A 14,054-nucleotide genomic window follows, 5' to 3' on the forward strand; every position below is an offset into this window, starting at 1 on the left:
AGAAAAATGTAGCATCTTATGATTACCACAGTCTCCTTCTATTAGTCCTCTCATTTCTATGCTTCTTACTCAATTTCTCCAAGATTCAAATTTTGTGAAAATTGGTAAAAAGCATAGAAAGAATGAAATCGCCGGAAGGAGCTCTTGATATAGGAAGCTCTATTTTTCTGTGCTTGTCAGAAGTTGAAACCATAGAAATATTGAGAAAAAAGGTTTTTGACCATTTTCTATTATTCATATTGATACAAATCATATGATGTTATATATTTTTGAAATCAGTAAAAATTAAGCTTCCAAAAAATTTTTCCCATTAAGAAAAACTTTGGGTCATAGCTTCGTAATTAAAAATCCTGCTAAAAAGGCAAGCACGCCACTGGATTCTACTTAAAAAAGTGCCTGCATAATGTTTTAATTTCAGAGCTCTATCATCAATATTAGCGGAGATATAAATTTATTTTGAAATCGTAATTTTTCCAATTTTCGCTTATAAGTAACTCGAAAACTTTTGTTTTCGAGTTACTCATAAGAAGGTGACCAAAAATGACTACTACTCTTATTAGTTTCTCAGAAAAAGAGAACGAGAATGGGGTATCAGGTTTTGTCTATCTCCAGTGATTTAGAAGTTGTAGTGCTAAAACATCGAAATTTGCCCACCCTGTACATAATTGAATAATTGGAACATATTTTTTTTATGAATGGGGGATATTCTTCAGCATTCCTCTCTCTTATTTTTGGTTAATTGTTTCTGATAATAAGAAAGAACTCAAAACAAATTATGTTTATCCATAGTTTACATTCTCTTATCGTTAGTATAGAGGAAAAATGAAGTAATCCGTACCGTTACGCATATATTTCGCTTTCGAAGCTCGCTCAAGTCTGAAATTTTTTCTTTCAGTTCTGATTTGAAATAGTGAGACTGAATGTATTTTTAAACTAGAGAAATAACGAACTTCTGTATAAAATTTGAAAGGTTTTTGTGTTTTGGCAATGAAAGACCGCATATCCTCTTGCATCATTTTACACATATGTATGTAGGTTGAGTCAGATGTCAGAATAACACCTTGCCAAACTGCGTATTCCGAACACTTTCAGCAATTTCCTCGATTGTACTGAAATCTATTCTTTTTGAGATATACGTTGTCGGAAACAGGAAAGAAGAAATTGTTTCTGTCGTACATTTTAAAATATAAGAAAGCAGAATTCTTCATTCTGCTAAAATAAAATTTCCATTCGCTAACAGAATGAACTAGGTGAGGGATAAAGATTCCAAGGAGAAAGCAATTGATGAAACTTTCTACCAAAGATTATAGAGTAGGAAGATGGGAAACGAAGCGACTACACTTGCGTGAGCGCCGCCTGGTGGTTCAGTTGTGTATTAAAATACTAAGACTAGTTAAAATATTTATTCAAGGGCCATTTGACATTTCATGGAGATATTTGCACAACGTTTTGTTTATGTTTTGATTTTCGTACCGTTCGTTTACCTCGCTCGTTCTAGTCACCTAATTCCCATGTTATTCGTGTATTTTATTTAGTGAAAACTTCAAAATCAAAGACTTTGCTCAAAATGTCGTATGGAAAACATCGTATGGTGAAGAACTGTGAAAACTGGTGTATAAGTTTTTTTAAATTTTCCGAAGAAAATGGAAACGTAAGTATTGAAACTCGTACAATGTGACTCGGATAATGATTGATTTTTTTTCAGTGCTCTGAAGTGAATAGAATTTTGTGGGCGTCAAGACATTAACTTGAGTAAAAGCTACACCACGTGCTGTGAACATTTTACCAAAGATTACAGAGTTAGGCACTATAATCTTTGCATTTTACTTAAAGTCAATTTGAAGCTTTTCATCCACGTAAGTTGCTGTATGCAGGAAGCATCCCATGCATGAAAGGGCCATCAAAGGAACCACATGCGATGGAGGGCGAGCAGTTTGAAACTGATACATCACATACTGATGGTAAGTCTTTCTAGATATCTGCAATGCATTACAGAATGCATAACTCATTCGTCATATATTGAATGCATATCTTTTTCATATGCAGAAAGCATTCCTTTTATGGATAGAGATGGAAAGCGAGCAGATTGAAAGTGTTTCGACGAATGGTAAGTCATCCCTCATTCAATATATTGAATTAATTTTTTTGTTATGAAATTAGATTTCCAGTACTTCCCCTTTTTCAGATATTCTTTCGAGTGTACCTGAAAGAAGTTCTCACACCCTGCAGAGTACTTCCAAGTCTTTCCCCAGGAGTGATAGAAAGATCAGAAAACTGAAAACAACAATCAACTCCTTGTGATGCAAAGTATATGGTCTATCGAATATTTGTTCATTTAGATTTCTAATAAAAATTGTACAAATTCTATTGATTCAAAAAAATGTATTGCATGGAAATATCAACTTTGATATATAATAGTTCAATATGTACTTTTGTATCCATTATTCAAAGCTGTATTATTTGTATACAGGTGTTTTCAAAGGTGAGAATTTCGACTAAATTATTCTCACCTTTTGTACCTGTCAAAAAAAACCTCACCTTTGAATATACCCTGTAAAATCTTCAATTCTGTCATATTTTTTATAAATTTCGAATAAAAATATAGCAAATCTAACAAAGTATTTCATTAATATTAATTGATTCAAAACAATGTTTACATGAAAAAACACCTGATCACAAAACAAAGCTCTGGTTTTGTCGCTCAGGATGTTTTTTTCTGATCTCGACTAAGTCGATATTCGAATCCAATACAAGGAATAAAATTCGAATTTCGCGCCCTTCAATTATAAAGCAGACAACTGTAATTTAACTGATTGACATTACGATTTCAGCGCCATCTAATTTCTCAGTATGTGAAACACAGGCCCAAAGTGTAGTCGGTTTTTAGTACTAGAGATATAGGGTCGTTTCCCGTCTTCTTACTCTACAATCTTTGCTTTCTACGTTAATTTTTACCCACTCTGTATTCATGCTCAAACCAGACTTTGAAAAGTAAATTGAATTTTTTTCTTTATTGTCACTGTTGGTTAAAAAAGTTTAATTACTATTCTTAATTCCTTGACGAGTATTTCGTTCTCATTATTTACAGTGTGGTACAACGAAAACCTAACACCTCGCTTTTCCGAACGGGGGTGAGCACCCCATGATTTTTGACAGGGATAAGGGGTCTATCGTGAATTTTTTTGAGAACGTTACAAGTGTGGCAAAAAAAAACGATTGTAAATTTGTAGTAGAATTGAAACGGTGTATTCAGTAGAAGAAAAAAAGAAGACAAAATTATGGAAGGAAAAGAAACACTCGACTTAACTAATTCAGAATGTAGGAAGAAATATCGGGTGAAAAGTCTCCTCTTTGGTCTCAATTAGAGTTCTTTATTGAGTACTGCCAAGCTTTCGGCCATTTGCATGGCCATCCTCAGGGCACTATAAATCAGAGGTATGTACGATACTTCAATAAATTGAAAGAATAAAATCTTACATTCAAATTGAACACATCCTTTTCAAGAAAGTCGGAACAGCAGCCAAGAAAAATACATTTGTTCATCCAAAACTTCGTATCAGTGAACAGTCTAAAATTTAAAACCAAGAAACGAAATGTAAAAAATCTTTCAAAGAAAGACAGAACACGGAATATCTATGGAAACATGAAAACGCAAACAAACACAGATCTATCAGCCAAAAAATGTTGACAGCCAATAAAGCAATAGAGAACAATCATATGTCAACCGATCGAAACGTCACCATCATCAGTTCAACACTCGTTCACACCAACAACAGAGTGTATACCAGGGTAGTACGTTTCTCTATTAGACCCCATTATTAAATCTACGATATGACAATAGATGTGATTAATTTTCTGTGATTCTGTGGCAAGATTTAAAGGATGGGTCAAATATTTTATTTCAAGAGATTCAAGGATTATTTCTCAGAAATAACGAATTTGCGCAAAAAACAGCGGCTGGAAAATATGTATAAGCTCCTTACGTTGTGCATCTGATTGCAAAATTTGACGCTACCGGTTCAATGAGAAACAAAAAGAGGATGTATGAAAGAGACGAAGTGAGGGACGTATTCGGTCATCTAGCAATGGATCCAACCTTTAGTATTAGGAAATTGTCCGATGTATTTAGTTTTTCAACACAACAATCATGAGAATCCTTAAACAACATAATTCGATCTCTTTAAGATACGATCGGTATTTAAAATGAAAATTCCACCAGCTCACCCCATGAATAATACACTAATGCCATTTATCATTTGAATCTCAATTCAAAATCCTAGGTGTATTTGTTGAAATGAATCTCATCACGGACACACACACAACCGCACTGACGAATGGGATTGTTGGGTACATTATTTGAAACATGAAACAGAACTAAACAAGATGATGGGAATCAGTATGTTGTCAAAAAACTATAATTTCATTTCTTTTATAAGATTTGCATATGCGATGTTCAATGAACCTATATCAGATCGCGAATTAATTGAATAAGTGTGCCTCTTGATGAACAGCATCTTCTTGAAATTCCTCTTAAACCAATTTAACTCAATAGCCAGAATCTTTGCGCCATCAAAATCAAAATTGTGTCCCTCAGACAAGGCATGTTGTGATAGGGCTGTTGAGTTTTCTTACAATCTGATTGCTGTTGTGTCAGGCTGGTACCGAAATATTGTTTTGTTTCTCCGATATACGAACCTACGAGGATGTATTAAATATCTAGTTAGCCTAGACCAGTTCCATGCATATGCTTAATAACCTTGGTGATCAATGTCCTTCGTATGCGACCGTGAAAAATTGGACTGCAAGCATCAAAAGAGGTAAATTTTCCATTGAAGATGAGGACCGATCGGGAAGGCCAGTTTCTGTGTCAATCCCCGAAAATACGAGATATCGATGAGGTTCATGACATGATTTTATCAGACCGTCGAATTGGGCTAAAACGGATATTTGAAGCACTGAATATTTCATACGAACACGTGGATCCCCAAATATTTGAATGTTGACCGAAAGCGTGCAAGGGAAGAAGCATCGCGTTCGATCTGTGCTCGATTTGAAAACGATGTAGACTTCTTGAACGGAATTGTTACTATGGATGAGACTTGGGTACATTTCTACGATCCAGAAACAAAGCAACTATCGATGGAATGGCGACACTATGGTTCTCCAAGACCTAAGAAGTTTCATGTCCAAAAATCTGCTGGAAAAGTTCTTGCTTCAGTTTTTTGGGATTGCCATGGAGTACCTAATCATGATTGATTTTTTGGATAAGGGTAGAACAATAACCGGAGATTACTATTCGACATAACTGACCACTCTACGGGAAAAAATTAAAGAGAAAAAACGCGGAAAGCTATCAAAAGGTGTTTTGTTTTTGCAGGACAACGCCTCTGCACACAAATCTCAGGTTGCCATGCAGAAAATTCGTGATTTAGGGTTCGAATTACTAGATTTGGCTCCATCCGACTATCATCTCTTTCCTCAATTGAAAAAAAGTTTAAAAGGTCGTACATTTTCTTCCAACGAGGAGATAATAAAAGCTGTGGAGAAGAAACATTTTTTTTAAAGGTCTAGAGATGTTGCAGGTTCGCTGTAATAAATGTATCCAATTAAGAGGAGAATATGTTGAGTAATAAAATATTTTGACATTGAAATTTTGTTTGGTTCTATAGTAGGCTAAGAATTTTTCAATATATCCTCGTATACAATCTTTACAATCTATTCTATATACTGAACCTGATTGTTCATAGTCAGAATGACTATCCTTTAAATATGAAAATAGGGATCCGACAGTCTTTCTATAATGGAAGACAATCTGAGAAGTGTTCCGCATCACCCTTATCAATCTCTGACTCAAATTCGGTATATGAATCAGTTTGAAATATTCAGTACTTCCACTGTCGAAATCAAGAGAATCACTCAACGTTAACGGATTTGAAGAGTGAAAAATTCTATTGACAAGGCTTCTTGGGTACAGAGACTTTATCAATGTTCCGCTCGATATGATGGTGATGATTGTCGAGTTCATATTCAAAAATAGATTTTTCAGTACGATAAGGGATTTTATGCACAGGTAAGAGGCTCTGCTATGGTCATGGATTAACTCCTCAATTAGTCTATGGCTATGGATAATCCACCGTCACCAGTTTTAGCTGTATAATTATGAACAGTCTCGCTCGCCTTTGTCTATTTCGACAAGATGATTATGGCAGTTCCTCTCGATAAAACAGAACTCAGGTTACACATTTTTAACAACTACCATAGTGACTTACAGTTTACACACGAAATGAAATGAATAATAGAATCCAATTTCTTGACATTGGGATTATAAGGGATATGATGGTCACATAATAACTGACTTATACTCTAAGCCTATGGCTCCTCATAGAACGTTATATTTCAATTCTTCATATTCTACGAGGCTCCGAAAGCTCTCAGTTATATCCATCATTAAGAACCATCAGTTTGAGTCACTGAGATATCTCAAGAAATTGCAACAATCAAGTCCATAAAACACAAAATTCTTAATATGTCTCATGAGTCATTTCAATCAAAGAATTTTAGAGGGCAGGCAAGAATTCTTTTCGAAAATGGTAAAGGAGAAGTAATACCTCCAGAATCTCCATTCAAAAACGGCATTCACTATAGTTCTTAATTTACGCTTTCAATTTTGAACGTGAAGCCTTAATTTTTTTTTTTTAATTGAAGTTAAAGGACGTCTTCATGTCCCCCCATCTCTCTTACTTTCAATTTTATTGGTGTTTTAAGAGAAAAAAAGAGTTGAACTTTAGTGTCTATAAAATTTGTTTTCAAAATCATTTTTTGTCGGTTTTTCAACATAATTCGATAAAAATAGCGGCGGGGTGACATCGGCGATTTAATTCTTCATATTGCAAAAATTTTCATAGTACTATATGTACCAAAATTTCGCTGAGATTCAGGAATAACTGAAAATTATTCAATATTCCTTATAATACCTCTCGAGTGGTAAATTCTATTTTTCAACTGACTCAGTACGTAATTCAGGCTATTGCTCAAAGATGTGGTATTTGGGGTAGCATCCGTTGAGCAACCAATGTCGATCGTCTTGATCCCGAATCGTATGTACTACTTCCCAACCTCTTCGAAAATTTCATCCCAAAAAAGCACCTATATACTGCGCATATGAATTTTGTATGTTACTTTTCACACACTCTGTACCTATTTTTTTTTTATTGTAATATCCTATTTTTTTATTGTAATATCAATACGATACTGCTTAAGATACGGTGTACCGTACAGGGTGGCAAAATTCGATGAGATTGAATGGCAGCTCTATAACCGTAATAGCTAGGGAAAAATGCTCGGAAAAATGGATGGAACGATTCCGACTTCGATTCTCAAAAGATTGTTAATGGCCAAAACCGCATCCCTCTATCTTCTTCTGTTTTCAAATTATAAGTGAAACCGAGGGGGTAACCACGATTTGTTCTCACTTTGAATGCTTTTGGGGATGAGGGAAAATATCATATCATTGAAAGGGAAAACATCGACAAAGAGCTCAATTTATTTGAAAAGTATTGCTTCTTCGAAAATATTGAAATACTGAAAAACATTTTGAATTTTTTTTTTTTCAGTGAAAAAAGTGCCTTATATTTTCTATCCTTTAATTTTTTTAAATTTATAAGTATATATTTCGTCGGCCTCTAGACAATGTATCGTAACTGACATTTACAAATTTCATAATATCTCTCATATTACGAGAGTTGGATTAAAAGTTCAACAAAATATACAAATTAATTAGAGAAACGTAACTCAATTTTTGAATTCGTGTCAGATACGATAGATACAATCCTCCCGGATTGTTTTGAAATATTTTTTTTCCTTAAACTATTCAAGGGAGAGAAAATATGATATTATTATCAAATTGAGTGAACCCCTGACAAACAACTCAATTCACTCGAAATCGAAAATGTTGAAGAGGTAATAAAAAGTATTAGAATTTGAATATTTATGAAAAACTAAAATAGATCTTCTGTAAAAAAGATCATTCCTATCTACCAAGTGACTTTTACTCTTCATAAGTTTTATACAGGGTATTTTTCAGTTTTTACCAAAAACTTCGATCCTTCATAACTTTTGAACGATTATCATATATCGAATCAATTGAAATTTTTGGAGGATATTTTCTTGTGCTACCTTTAAGAATTAACGTATTCAGAATTTTGAAAATCCAGGTCCGGCTTTGAAAAGTGTGGATATTTTTGTTTTCGTCTTTCTCGAAAATTTCAACCTAAGTATGGTTTTTTCAATGTTTGATGAGGAATATTCGAATATTAGTAATCAAAGGGGAAAACTGCCAATAAGATTTCTACTTATCTTTTTTTAGGATTTTCAATTAAGTAATGAATTTCAGTAATTATTCTCGTTTGGCGTAAATTGAGTACAAGGAGCTGAAGATAGTATCACCTCTAGAAATCGTACAGTATTTCATAATTTCATGTCGTTTGCAAGACCGGCTAATGAAAATTTCCCCATTGCATTTGTTCTCAGGATTGGAACACCCTGTTTGGCGGTTTATTGAAAAAGAATGAGTTCTGAGGTGGAAAATCCACAAAATTTACTGAACTTTTAATGAATTGTTTTATAGAAACAGAACAAAAATTTTCCTTATCCTTTTGAAAACTTAGAAGAAAATTCGGGACTTTATTATAACATAGAATTATGTACAAGCTATTACCTGAAATATTTGATTATTAGCTCTTTTACTTTTTTGTGTTCATAGAGGTCATAAATACACAAAAGGGACATGAATCCTACAATACGTTGGGATAAATTTTTTGGCAGTTTTTCTCCTCAGTTACTGAGGTTTGAATATCCACAAATATTCAAAATACCATTTACAGGGAAAATTTTTGGGAAAGATAAAACAACCTGGATTATCAGAATTCTAAATATGTATGTTGGTTTCTAAAGTTATTACAAAACAAATTTCCCAAAAAATTTCAATTGAATCGAGCTATCCGTTCAAAAGTTAGACGGATCAAAGCTTTTTGTGAAAACCGAAAATCAGCCTGTATAAAACTTATAAAGAGAAGGCCTTTTTAAATTGTGTACCTGAGTAGGAATATGTGCAGTAGCTCGTGATTCACCCTCTATAAAGCTTACTTTACTCTAGGTATACTTCAGCATCTTAATTAGTCTTTTTGATTTTTTAAGAGTATTCTTTGAATTAATTATGTATTCTCTCCTTAATTGGAATGTATCTATACTATTACAATTATTGTAAAAGTCCGGTGATGATTGCAGGATTTCGGTGATGATTTCGGGATTTCGATGACGATTTCGGGATTTCGAATGATGATTTCGGGATTTCGGTCTTAAAAAGTACATTACATCGATTTCGGTAATTCTCGGTGAAAACTCATTTATCGGCTCTTCGTACTGGTGCCCCTATTTCGTGAAGTTTCACTGATATCGAAAAACAAATGTTACATTCTACAGAAAAATTTGTTATTTAGAATGCAGTGGCGTAATCAAACATTTTTTTCAGTCTGTCACTTCAGTGTTTCAATAGTAACTTTCCTTTTTTTAAATATAAATCCTTAGTTATTTTTACATTTTCCAGTCCCATATTTTTTTTTGATTGAGAATATATAATACAAATCGTGTCTCTAATTGTTTTTTCAACAAAAAAATCAAACACTAGTGCGGTCAAGTTTGCAGGTCATTTTCATTGATAATATGATAATGAACTGAATGTTTCCTTGGAACATAGATACAAGGAATGGAAAATAAACATTTGTTGTTGTCCAAAGACTGGAGATAGTTGAATCTGATATCATTGTCATATCAATTTTGCTCACGAAAAGGTAGGAGCTATATAAATTTATTTATTTTACGCCACTGCCTTAGTGTCGCGCTAGCCAGAGAAGCATCGAATATTTGTACCACAACAAATACATTCAGAGCACTTCAATGTCCATTCCATGTATTTATGTTCCAAGTATGTTTCTATGTTTTGTCAGGTCAGAGAGACTTTGAAGATCAGATCATTTTCATTCCGGATATTAGAGAAGTTGCTGGGGAGAATTTCCATGACTACTTGACTACTTCATATTTACCTATACTTGTACTAGCACAGCCGTCTTTATTTGTGAAGCTATTTTAAAAGGCTGTTGTATGAGTATTAAGATTATCGACTAGTTGAAAAGGTTTCGAAACATATTCATTTGAATCCAGGTTTATAAAATTACCTGAAAGTGATGCATTCAATATTGGAAAATTTTTCATCCTTTTTCATATTTGGAATGAAAGTGATCTTCCAAGTCCTTTACACTCGCTCTTACATTAGTATCAATAATGAGATTTAATCTTTTAAATCTACAAGTTTTTTACAATACTAATATCTGAATAATAATCCACTAAAGGCCTGCCACAATAAAGAAGCAGAAAGTTCATTATCATGTTATCACTGAAAATGACCTGCCAACTTGACCGAACTTTTTTTGAGTTTTTTTTATTGGAACAACAATTGGAGACCCAGCGTATATTATATATTCTGAATCAAAAAATATAGAATTGGAATATGAAGAAATAACATAGGGTTTATATTAAAAAAAAATCAAAGTTACCACTACATCACTGAAGTGGCGGACTGAAAAAAATCTTTGACTTCGCCACTGCATTCCGCGTGAAAAAGTGTCTGTCAGGGGCGTAGCTACCGCGGTATCAGCGGTATCAGTGATATACGGGGCCCTCAGGCTTTAGGGGCCCCCGAATGTCTGTAAGCAAAAAATTCCTAAAAATGTTATCCAAAACCTCTTACAGGTTATACAATAGCATTTTTGAGAATAACTGCTAAGACAACCATTCATTTCAAAATCCCGTTCATTACACCGAATCGATCATTCAGATAGATACGAATACTTAAAATCTGAAATTCAGAAAATTCGTGCCATCAAAGAACTTTTAGAATTAGTCCTGATAAAATTCAATAGCCTTGCATCCAGTTTTCCGGACGATATTACTGCATGCCTTCTATTTTAGACCCTTCCGGTTACAACTGCAATCGCTGAAAGGAGTTTTTCAAAATTAAAACTCATAAAAAATTATCTGAGGACTTCTATGGGACAGGAACGGCTGTCAGACATGTCGTTATTGTCAATAGAGGGGGAACAACTTAAAAAACTGAAATCGTCATCAGCTATGGCTGATTTGATGAATAGATTTGCTGAAATAAATGCTAGAAAAGCGTATCTTTAATTTTTGGTATTTTTTGTTTATTATTTGTTTGTTTATCATTTTATGTTGTTTGTATATTATTTTATATTGTTTGTATGTTATTTGTTTGTGTATCATTTCGCTCCCAGCACCAAGTATGAGTTAGAACTTTTAATTATAAGTACATATAATCATTTCGATACTAATCGAACATTTTTTGCTACTTTTATTTTTACTTCACCTTTCCTTAGGGCCCCTCAACACATTTTGATACAGGGCCCCTCTAAGGCAAGCTACGCCACTGGTGTCTGTAGACTGTAACATTTGTTTTGAGATATCGCTAATAGTGCCCAGAGATACTAGAATAATTTCCATTGATGATTACATCTACTAAACTCTTTTAAGAAACTTATAATCCCCACTTAGTAAAAAAAATAAGTATTTATAGATTTTCCTCCAAAATCTTGCGTTTCGTGAAAAATTGCAAGAGACAAGAAAGTTTTTCAATTTCTAACGGTTCAACAAATTTCAAGGCATTCGAATATGCGGTTAATGTTTAGTGATTCCAAAGACATTGACATTGTTGCCCAGTAAACAGTGTATCAAAGGGGCCATGGCAAAAATAGTTACCCAACACTGAGATTTTCCATAGCATAAAACTACCGGGTACCAAATTCAGTGATTTTTCGTATGACCACATTCTGAGGCTGTAAGTTCAACCAAATTTTCTTGCATCAATTTCAGTACACTCTGTATAACGCTCCCATTTTTTCAGAAGTGAAATATTCTCCTCAGTTGTTCCTGGGAAATTTCAGTCTAGAATTGAATTTCTTCAACAATATTCAATTTCTGCTAGGAATATATGTTAATCTGGAAAACGCAACCGACTGCTACTATTTTTAGTGCTAATGAATAAAAAGCTTCTCATTAATGAATGGTCTCATTTAGGTTCATGAATATGTTTTATTTAATAAATAGCCGGAACCGGTATTCCTCCGGAAATTATTCGTTTAATTCGCACCTCTAAAATAGATTCTTGGAAAAATCCTTTTGTTAGTATCGGTCCCAGAAAATCCCAACTGAAAAACTGACCCCTAACAAATTACGTGTAACATCCCAGCTCAAATAGTTCGTAAAATACAATAAAAAATCATACGTTTTTTATGAGAATCCACTTTCAATAACTACCAATCGCGATTTCGGGCACTGAACTAATCTTAAAAAAAATCCTTGCGAATTTATCTAGATTTTGGTAGGTACATCTTATCTGCGAACGTGCGGGAGAAAATAGACGCGTACATGACCTGGGTCAATCTGCATCGCGATAACTTGGACATTTCGTTAAACATTGACATGAAACTGAAAAAAAAATGGAAATGGACCAACCTTGCGACTGCCAAATTTCCTCGGAAAAAAATCCTGCGCAAAATCACTAGGGGTACGTGAAAATCGCGTATCAATCACTGCTGCACTCGCTTTACAAGGACACCCAAGGTCGAACTGACGATTGTAACGCCGCGATGGTGAAATGCGACGAACTTTCCACTCGGACCACCGTTTGATTTTTGTGGTTCTATATTACAGGCAGGAGCCCCCTCGGTACCGCGTCCCGTGATGTGTGCTAGGTATCCCTCTGGATGCCCACGCCTCCGACATCGACGGTCATCTGCGTCTATTTTAGTACTCGCGCCTCTCCGAGACACCGGCCGAGATTGATAATGTTGATGTTATCGCTTGGTGTTAATAAATTGGTAAGGGAGGTCATACGAAGTGAGGCTGCGGTTTTTTCTCCTCGATTTGAATACAATAGGCTAGGTACTGCCAACGCGTAAGATGATTATTTTATGGTTGGTGTTGCGGTTTTTTACACGTAGGTTTTTGTGAGGTTACGTTGTCCGTTCGCGGCTACGCACACTAATAGATTGCTAACCAAAAGTTAAAGATATTGAATCAATTTTGTTTGCCCTTAAGAAGAACTCAATTCCTTTTTGTAATATACAGGGTATCCCAATTTGCTTGATTTTGGCGCTTTCTCTGGTACTCCTAGACTAGATAGGTAAAAACGTTGAAAGGAGTCCTTGTCTCGATTTTCGTGAAAACTCCATGACTGTAAACCATTTCACGATATCTTCATTTGTCTTGAAGATATGACCAAATTTTGATATTTTGTCGATTTCGAAAATGTGCAGTAGCTTCTTTATTTACGAAAATATCTGAAAACAGTAAAAATTTTCTACAGGGCCTTGTACTAAGAGTGGGAAAAAGAGCAACATCGTTATTTTTAATACGAATGCATTCTTTTTTGGCCTCATATCACTTATAAAAAGTTCTCAAATTGAGTTCCATTTTTCTGTGAACAAATTCTACTTCTTTTTCTAACAGAATTCACTGAATTCAACAGCATAACTGGGGACATGTCTCTGATGGCGTTCCTGACTTTTTGCTCTAAATCAGCCCTATTCATGACTGGAGTCTTGAAAATTTTATTTTTAACATATTCCCACACGAATAAATCTAAAGGATTGAGTTCTGGTGATCTTGCTGACCAAGACCAATACGACCATGCGTTTCCATCTACTGATTCTCGAATAAACTATTCAATTTTAGTTCGTTGCGAATTAAGGGCAGGTGCGCCATCCCGCTGATAAGAGAGCAACCTCAATTCACTGAGAGAAATATTGTCAATATACTCCTCAACAAAATTCTCTGAAATATTCAAATAAGCCCGCGTATCTAAATTTTCTTCATATATTTTAGGTCCCAGAAATCTTCCGTTCACAGTTACAAGCCATACATTGATTCCAAACCGTCCTTGCCTGTTTATTTGTCTCCTCCTCCTAAGTGCCTTTCTCATG

General features: G+C 34.5%; 1 protein-coding gene across 1 annotated transcript in view; it reads right to left on the reverse strand.

Annotated features, from left to right (window-relative positions):
- The window catches only part of LOC123313640 (glycogen-binding subunit 76A), an 89,277-nt gene extending 76,380 nt beyond the window's left edge, over positions 1-12,897 (reverse strand). The window contains exon 1 of the mRNA XM_044898608.1: positions 12,586-12,897. The gene's annotated coding sequence lies outside the window, so the exon portion shown is untranslated. The remainder of the gene's footprint in view (positions 1-12,585) is intronic.
- Positions 12,898-14,054: the final 1,157 nt, after the last annotated feature.

The sequence above is a fragment of the Coccinella septempunctata genome, chromosome 1, assembly GCF_907165205.1.
Source record: "Coccinella septempunctata chromosome 1, icCocSept1.1, whole genome shotgun sequence".
In the NCBI taxonomy this organism is placed as follows: Eukaryota; Metazoa; Arthropoda; class Insecta; order Coleoptera; family Coccinellidae; genus Coccinella; species Coccinella septempunctata.